Below are 9515 nucleotides of genomic sequence, written 5' to 3' on the forward strand. Positions count from 1 at the left end.
TAATTAGTATAGATTTTTTGTTTTTTGTACAACAGACTAAGTACACCAGATGTCATTAAAATTATTCACGCAATTATTTTTGTGATTCATTTTTTACTTTTCAATCTGCACTCGTCAAGCCATTTCATTGAGTCCTTTACTGAGCACATTCTTTTGATTTAAGCATAAATGTGTTTAAGTATATGCATCTGTTGTGGAGAAAATTACTCAAAATGAAGTGGGTAGAAAGAGTGACGGAGTGGTGTGTTAAATCTAGCTTCTAGGATATAATAGTTCATGTCCAGCTGTGGTCTGTGAGTCTCAGTCCAGCTGGATTCCTTCTACATAACACACACACACACAATGCTAACTGATAAAGGGAACACAGAAAGGAAACTTTTTGTACCGCTGCATGTGTGCATGGTGTCGGGTTCACTTGGGAAGAACATCTGTGATTTTCTTCAGGGTCATTTTCCTGCCTGCCAAGATTTCTTCCCCCCCCTTTTTTGAAAACAAACTAGTTTACATTCGAATCTGAGTGCAGAGAAAGAGACAGAGATACAGGATGTGACCAAACAGTTGCATCATTCAAAAAGAGAGAGATTTCCTGTCGCAATGTGATGACACTGGCATTAACATTCATGGTGTGATTCAGCACAAAAGAGGCTGAGAGGAAAAGGGAAAAAGAAACCGTAAGGGAAAAGCTGTGACTCTGAATGTCATATGAGGGTTTTTGCTTTCAAGCTGTGATGCACAGCAATAATACATTCCATTTCATTCTCCATTGAGCATAAACATATATACACACACACACACACAGTTTGCAACCAGTGCTGTATTGCCAATACAAATGGGCAGGATGAACTTCAGTTCAATAATCTAGTAAAATGATCCGTGATTGTGTTCATTTCTACATTTTCAAATTAATGTATTGCATTTTTCAGCATTCATCACACTATTATTAATATAAATTAATAGGTTATGTTGAAATAGAACAATGATTTCTACATAAATTTTCCTGTTATCAAAAATAAATATCACACATACATTTTTTTTGAGAAATGCACAAATTGTCTATTCAGCCTTGTTATACTAGTGTGACATTTGGTCCTGTAAAAATTATTATTTAATAACAAAAATAACTGTTAGAGTTTCATTGTCATCTAAGTGGAGACTATGTTGTTACAGCAAGTATAATTTTCCATTTAAATATAATTTTGCATTTAAATTCATTTTTAAATTATAGTTCTTAAATAAGTTTGAGCGATTAAAAGGGATATATTGACTTCCCCAGGCTCAATTATACTCTGCTATTGGAATAATCACAGTAATCAATTTTATGTATATATATATATATATATATATATATATATATATGTGTGTGTGTGTGTGTGTGTGTGTGTGTGTGTGTGTGTGTGTGCGTGTGTGTGTGTGTGTGTGTGTGTGTGTATATATAATGTATTTTTCTATTTATTTTTATGTGGTGTGTACAGTGCAATGATATCTGGTATCTTAAACCCTGACCTATTTTAAAGGCCCCATATTGTACACTTTTCTTGAGTTTCGAGCAGATCAGTTTCTTCGCCTGAGAAGCTATCAGCTTTTTTTCCGCCATGTACACAGCGATCTGCTATGGCGCGAACGCATCGCGCTCTTAAAGGTCCCGTTCTTCGTGATCCCATGTTTTAAACTTTAGTTAGTGTGTAATGTTGTTGATAGAGTATAAATAATATCTGTAAAATTCTAAATCTCAAAGTTCAATTCAAAGCTAGATATTTTATTTAACAGAATTGACCTACAACGAACGACCCGTTTGGACTACATCCCTCTAGTTCCTGCACTAATGACAACACTAGAACAGTTTTTTGACTAACCTCCGCCCACACGCATACACAAACAGGGGGGCGTAGTTTTGTTGCGCTCCAATGGAGAAGAGGAAGAGCCGCGTTTGTGTATGTCGCCATGTCGTCGAAACGCTGTTATTTTCACCTCGGAGTCCAATCATGTCACGGTTGGTAAACCGTTAATTTCTGGGTTTTGCACTTTGTGGTGAAGTCTGTGTGTTTCGCGTCTGCACTGATTAGTTTGTGGGCGTCTCGGTTAATTGTCATCAGCAGCAGCTGTCACTCATTACACTCTCCCTATATATTGGCTTGTCTCACGTCTTGTGTTTGTGAGAATGTTGTTTCGTGTATGGTAACCGTCTTATACTTCTGTGTTGTTCTGCTTTGGATGTTCGTGTCTTCCCCCGGAACCTCATCCACTCTTCGCACTTCCACATGCATCACCATTTACCTTCAGCTCGATTCCCCGCAGTTCCTGTGCCATCCTCTCCTGCTGCCAACTCACCATCACCATCCGGATTACTCACTGTCTCCCCACCATCTTGGATTGTCGTCTTCCCAGCATTGTTTTGTACTCTTGTTTGTTTGTTTTATTCTCATTAAATTGTTGAACTCGCACTTGTTTCCAGCTCCTCCTTCACCCAGTCGTCAGACAACGTTCTCACCAAAATGGAAGCAGCGAGCACCACCACTTTAACGGACTTTATGCACCACAGCGTCAAACGCATGGATCAGCAGCAGGAGAGCATCTCTAACACCGGACGCGCTATCCAAGCGCTGGTGGCACAGGTGTCAGAGCTCACCCAGCAGATCCATCAGCTCACCTCTCCAACTGCGCCCATCGCACCGCCTGCGCCGACCGTCCCCCGGGAGACCCCCCAGGATCACTTCCGGCCGGAGCCGCGACTTCTGGTGCCAGAAAACTACTCCAGTGAGCCAGCTTTCTTCAGAATTTTCCTAAATAAGTGTTCCATGCACTTTGCCTTACAGCCCCGCACCTTCTAACTCTACTGTCCGGCAAGGCCACCCTATGGGGGACGGCGGTGTGGGAGAACCAACATCCGTGTTGCGCCTCGTTCCACACCCTCTCGGAGGAGATGAGGAGGGTCTTCGATCGAGCCGTGGCCGGCAGGGTAAGCTTCCACCAGCTCTCAGACCTACATCAAGGAAACTCTTCGGTCACGGATTACTCCATTCAGTTCCGCACCCTGGTGGCCGCGTGCCAGTGGAACGAGGCGGCGCAGTGGGATCGATTCCTGCATGGGCTGGCCGACCGTGTTCAAAAGGAGATCTACCTCCTCGAGCTGCCCCCAACACTCAACGGTCTCATTGACCTAGCCTTACGAGTTAATGCGGGATTAATCGTCTGGGTCGTCAGACCAGTCCTACGCGCCATCCCATCTCTCCAGGAAGGGGCTGTTCGAGTTGAGAGAACGCGGTCGGTCCTGTCGACGAACACGAACCCATGCAGGAGGGTAGAGCTCGGCTGTCCCGGAGGGAGAGAGAACGGCGGAGGTCCCAAGGACTATGCTTGTACTGCGGAGGCTCAGGACATACCATCTATTTCTGCCTGGTAAAAGAACCAGCTCGGTAGTAAACTTGAGGCAACTATCGGGTGGGATCTCCGCTGGGAAGTCCTCAACTACATAATCGACTCTCCTTCCGGTGAAACTGCGGTGGGAGAATCAAACACGACTGTCACGCCCTTCTGGAGTCCGGAGCCGAATGTAATTTCATCAACTCACTCCTTGCACCTCACCTGCACATTCCTGTCCTGCCTGTGTCTCTTCCCATCCATGTCACCGCACTCAACGGCCAGGAACTGCCTCACTTTACACACTACACTGAACCCATAACTCTGCTCACTTCTGGCAATCATTGTGAAACCATATCCTTTTTCCTCATGGACTTCCCTGTAGCTCCCATTGTTTTAGGTCACCCCTGGTTAATGAAACATAATCCATGAGTGGATTGGGGTTCCAACAGAGTCACATTGTGGAGTGAAAGTTGTCATGAGTCTTGTCTGGTTTCTGCTTGTCCTGTTGTCCCTGTCTCTGTCTTTCAGAAGGAGAACATGGTATTGTCAAACGTGCCCGCAGAGTATCTGGACCTGAAGGAAGTGTTCAGTAAGTCCCGTGCTGCTTCTCTTCCTCCGCATCATCCCTACGACTGTGCCATAGATTTAGTGCCAGGTAAGTCTCCACCTAAAGGCAAATTATACTCTGTATCTATTCCTGAGAGGGAGGCCATGGAGAAATACATTTCTGATTCCTTAGCATCTGGGTTCATCTGCCCTTCCTCTTCTCCAGCGGGGGCGGTGTTCTTTTTTGTGGGTAGGAAGGATGGTTCTCTGCGACCTTGTATTGATTACCGAGAGCTGAACAACATTACGATAAAGAACACTTATCCATTACCACTCATGTCTTCAGCTTTCGAGAGGTTACAGGGAGCATCCATATTCACAAAATTGGATTTACGTAATGCTTATCATTTGGTCCGCATCAGGAAGGGGGGTGAATGGAAAACCGCCTTTAATACCCCTAGAGGGCACTTTAAATACTTGGTGATGCCGTTCGGGCTCTCCAACTCGCCAGGGGTTTTCCAAGCACTCGTTAATGACATGTTGAGAGATATGGTAGATCAGTTTATACATGTTTACCTGGATGACATACTGATTTTTTCTTAATCTCTCCAGGAACACGTTCCACACGTCAGACGAGTGACTCCAGAGGTTACTTGAGAATGGGCTTTTTGTCAAGGCGGAGAAATGCCTATTCAATGCACAGTCTGTTCCCTTCTTAGGGTATATCGTCTCATCCGAGGGAATACGTATGGACCCTGACAAAGTTAAGGCTGTGATAGATTGGCCATCTCCAGAGTCTCGTAAGGCCCTACAGCGGTTTCTGGGGTTCGCCAATTTCTATTGGCGTTTTATTTACAATTTCAGCCAACTAGCCTCACCTCTGACAGCCTTGATCTCTCCCAGTACAGCCGAGACTGCGTTCACTAACCTCAAAAGCCGCTTAGTTTCGGCTCCCATCCTTGTGGCCCCTGATCCCACACGGCCGTTCGTGGTGGAGGTCAACGCATCAGAGGTGGGGGTAGGAGCAGTGCTGTCCCAATGTGCTGTCTCGGACGATAAGGTACATCCTTGCACGTTTTTCCCCCATCGATTATCTCCTGCTGAACGACAGCCAATGAAATTACTGACAGCCAATGAGACTGCGGTCACTGTCCTAGATCACGTCTTTCGGCTTCATGGCCTCCCGGTAGACATGGTCTCTGACAGGGGATCTCAATTTATATCCAAATTTTGGAAAGATTTTTGTAAATTGCTAGGAGCATCAGTTAGCTTGTCTTAGGGTTATCATCCCCAACAACTCTCTATGGTGGAGTACGCTCACAATTCGTTAACAGTGTCAGCCACGAGCCTTTCTCCATTCCAGTGCAATTTAGGTTACCAGCCACCAGTTTTTCCCAGTCAGGAATCTGAAGTCGCAGTCCCCTCCGCTCACACATTTGCCCGCGAGACTCTGCTCCGGATGAGGGAGTGCACTAAGGCCAAGGCCGATCGCCACCGGTCAAAGCCTCCCATTTACGTTGTGGGTCAAAAAGTGTGGCTTTCTACCAGTAACATTCCTCTGCATTCCGTATCTAACAAGTTAGCTCCCAAATTTATTGGCTCATTTACTATCACCAAAATCATTAGTCCAGTGACAGTCCACCTCAAACTACCTCCAGCTTACAGGAGGATACACCCCGCCTTTCATGTGTCCAAAATTAAACCAGTGTTTTATGCACGTATTAATCCGCCTACTCCGGTTCCCCCACCGCCGTGTCTCGTAGATGGAGAACCGACTTATTCGGTTAATCGTATTCTGGACTCGAGACGGAGGGGGCGAGGATTCCAGTACCTGGTGGACTTGTGTTTGTGAGAACATTGATCCGTGTATGGTAACTGTCTTATGCTTCTGTGTTGTTCTGCGTTGGATGTTCGTGTCTTCCCCCGGAACCTCATCCACACTTCGCACTTCCGCAAGCATCACCACTTACCTTCGGCTCGATTCCCTGCAGTTCCTGTGCCAGCCTCTCCTGCTGCCAACTCACCATCACCATCCGGATTACTCACTGTCTCACCACCATCTTGGATTGTCGTCTTCCCAGCATTGTTTTGTACTCTTGTTTGTTTGTTTTATTCTCATTAAATTGTTGAACTCGCACTTGTTTCCAGCTCCTCCTTCACCCAGTCATCTCAAATCACCTTTGTTTGGGCTTCCCAGGGACGCTGTACTTAGAGATCAATGGTTACAATTTATGTTTAACTCGGTTCCCTAAAATTATAATCCACATGTAACACTATGTGCAGCACATTTTGCTGAGGACAGCTTCCTCAATCTCAATCAGTTTAATGCCGGATTCGCACAAAGATTATTCTTGAAAGATGAAGCAGTTCCCACAGTCGGTAAGTGTATTTTATTATTTAAGTTGGTGCGTTTAACAGTTTCTGTAACTTATTACACGAAGGGCAGCGCTGTTTAGCTTTGTTAACTAGATGTTAGGGCTGTGCAAAAAAAATCAAATGCAATTTTCATGTGCATCTCATCAGTAAAAACGCTCCTGTGATTATAAGTACATCTCCAGCACGTGCGTTCAGATCAGGATTGCCAGGTTTTCAAAACAAATCCTGCCCACTTGCTTCTCAAAAATAGTCCAAAACTAGTCCAATCGCGTTTCCAGGAGGGCAGCGTGCGCTCAGCTGCTGTCGAATCACAACACAGGAACTGCCGGCACATTCAGAACTCGTAAAGTATTTCTGAAGGAGGGACTTTATAGAACAAGGAAGTCATCAGCCCGTTTTTATGACAGTCGAAACAGCGGTATACAGATAGGTGAATTGTGTGAAAAATACTGTTTTTTTACACGCAAAACATGAACACTATGTTATATTGCACACTGTAAACACAATCAAAGCTTCAAAAAAACACGAAAAACTTGACCTTTAAAGGGAATGGGAGATGACACTCTGATTGGTTTTTTTAACATTACACCCATTACTTATTAAGAGAACAGGGACAACACATTCCAAAAAAGTGCACGGACCGTTTTCCATCGTTAAATAAGCAAAAGTGGATTTGGACACGCCCTGAGTGCACCTGCGCTGTGCGCTTTACACTTTGCGTTTAGATGGTTAAAATATGGCCCTTAAATGTATGACATTCAGTAAACACTAAATTCCACCTTTATTTTCTTTTCTAAACCTCAAATGGTTTGGAAAGTGGCTGGAGTTAATTCATTTTGAAAGTGTCCTCAGTACTTTCGACCAATGTTCAAGCTGTCAAGTCTGATTTTGTAAGACTTTGTAAGACTGCTTTTACTGGTTATTAATTGTTTCTCTCTTTGCAAATAAATGAGCTATTTATGTACCCTTGAACATAAGTAAATTGAAGGGTGAATCAAAAACAAGTGGGATGATGAAAAGAGACCTACAGAATAAGTCACTCTTAGAGAAAAGAACAAATATGTTCAAAATATCTGTCGATTCCACTTAATGATAACAGATTTAAGGCAGCAGTACATGAAATCCCAGAGTGCCCTGCCTGTAAACCCCCCATAAGACCAAACCTGATTCTCAAGCTTAGCTGCTATAGAGCTGTCAGTGCTAGGCAGAGATCCCAGAAGACTGAAACCCCCACCCAAATCAATCATACTCTGCACTAATGCAGAGGTCATTCTGGAGGAAAGAGAGTGTCCCTGTTGACTGCAGCAAACTTACTAAAAAGAGCCTGCAGAAGCTTGTATAGGCCTATGTCTTGAATGTTTCTTCTGCAGTCTGCTTTGCATCTGATGACATATTTTCGCAAGCAAACAATTAAAGAAACAACAAGAAAAATTAATTAGTCAATAAATAAGGCCATGCATCAAATGAAAGTGTGTTTTGTGTGTAAGAAACAGTTCCATTTGGCTGTAATTACTCTGCCAGATCACATCAGTCAGTCGTCACACTGATGGAAGGTGGATAAAATACAAACACAGGATGCAGGCAAACAGTCGCCACAGAATATGAGCCAACCTGAGCTGGAAATATGTCTCTGTGTTCCCCGACGCTCTGAGGGAATGTGCACTGAGATAGCTATGAGGTGTGTTTTGGCCACTGCGCTCTATTTAAAGGAAGGGTGTGTGTTTCCTCAGAGTGTAAGTGAGGAAAAACAAGCAGGTTGAGCAGACTTATGGAAAAAAAGAGAGTTCTAAATCAAACCCGTTCTCAGTAAACACAAGCTTGATAACCACACAACAACATAGTGACTAAAAACTGTTTTGTTAGGTGAAAGTGTAATAGAAAGAGCCCAAAGAAACATCTTATGGCATAAAGGATGTTTTTTCATAGCTCAGATGATTTAATGGTCTATTAAATTAAAATAAAGACTTTTTAAGTTTGATACATTTCTTAGAATATTATTTGTATTTTATTTCTGCAAAGCATTTCTTCTTACTTTTCCTTTTTGAATTAAATTCTAATATAACACAATAACACCTGGGATACATTAATGCGCTGATGAACATTTGCCTGTTTTGGAAAAGTCATGCCGTACAAATTATATTTGATTTGCCTTTTTTCATTAACTAAAACTCTTAATTTATTTGTTAATAAGGTTAAAATAAAATTAGATGGAAAACTAATTCAACAACAAACAAACAAAACAAATAATTAAATTTATTAAAAATGTTGCTTTGGAACAAGTTTTGCTCTGAAAAAAGTTCAAGTTGGAGCATTAAAATGACTTGGAATAAACTAATACCGAAAAATTATTATTAGGCAAAGAAAGAGAGAGAGAGAGAGAGTGAGAGAGAGAGACAGATGGACTAAAACAAATGAATAAAATAAAACAAACATTGAAAAAGTAAAAAATACAAGCTAATTCAAAATTAATCAATAGTGTACAAATAATGCTAAATGTTAAACGAGTAGTTGACCCAAAAAAGTACATTTGCAGACAGTTTACGCACCCTCAGGTCATCTTGTGATTTAGGCAACAGTTTGGAGAAATATCTTTATATAATTTTCTCTTCAATAGTTCCTCTGCAGTAAATGGGTGCCATCAGAATGAGAGGCCAAACAGCTGATGAAAACATAAAAGTTTTAGAACAAAAATTGTGATGCAACTAATTTTTGTGTGAATTTTAAGACTTTTACAACAACATGCATTATATAAACTAATTTTTACGTTTATTTTTATTTTTTTCATGACACTGGATGCCTTATTAATGTTCATTTATAACATGATAAGGTCATGTGACAGCAGTGTAGTGTACTGTTTAAAACATTAAATAACAGAGCAGGATTCCTCCTGTTTATGTATACTGAAAAATATTTGAAAACAGTATTTATTATTTCGAATTCTGGATTAATAATCAACATCTAAAATTATTTTGGCATATAACTGTTTACTTTATTTATTTAATTCAAGATTACTCTGGCTGTGTTGAGTACTTAATGTATTACACAGACCAAATGCAATCCAGTGCCGTTTCTTGCAATCAATGTGAGTGGGAGACACATAACAATGTGTTGCTTCATGTGATAATTGCATGAAAACATGTAGATTTCCTCTAATATCCTAAGAGCTTCGAAATCCCCTAGAGAGAGACAAGGGTTCTTGATTCTTCCTTCTGCCACTTTTGCCATTGACCCAG

Source organism: Carassius gibelio, chromosome B23 (genome assembly GCF_023724105.1).
Source record: "Carassius gibelio isolate Cgi1373 ecotype wild population from Czech Republic chromosome B23, carGib1.2-hapl.c, whole genome shotgun sequence".
NCBI classification, from domain to species: domain Eukaryota; kingdom Metazoa; phylum Chordata; class Actinopteri; order Cypriniformes; family Cyprinidae; genus Carassius; species Carassius gibelio.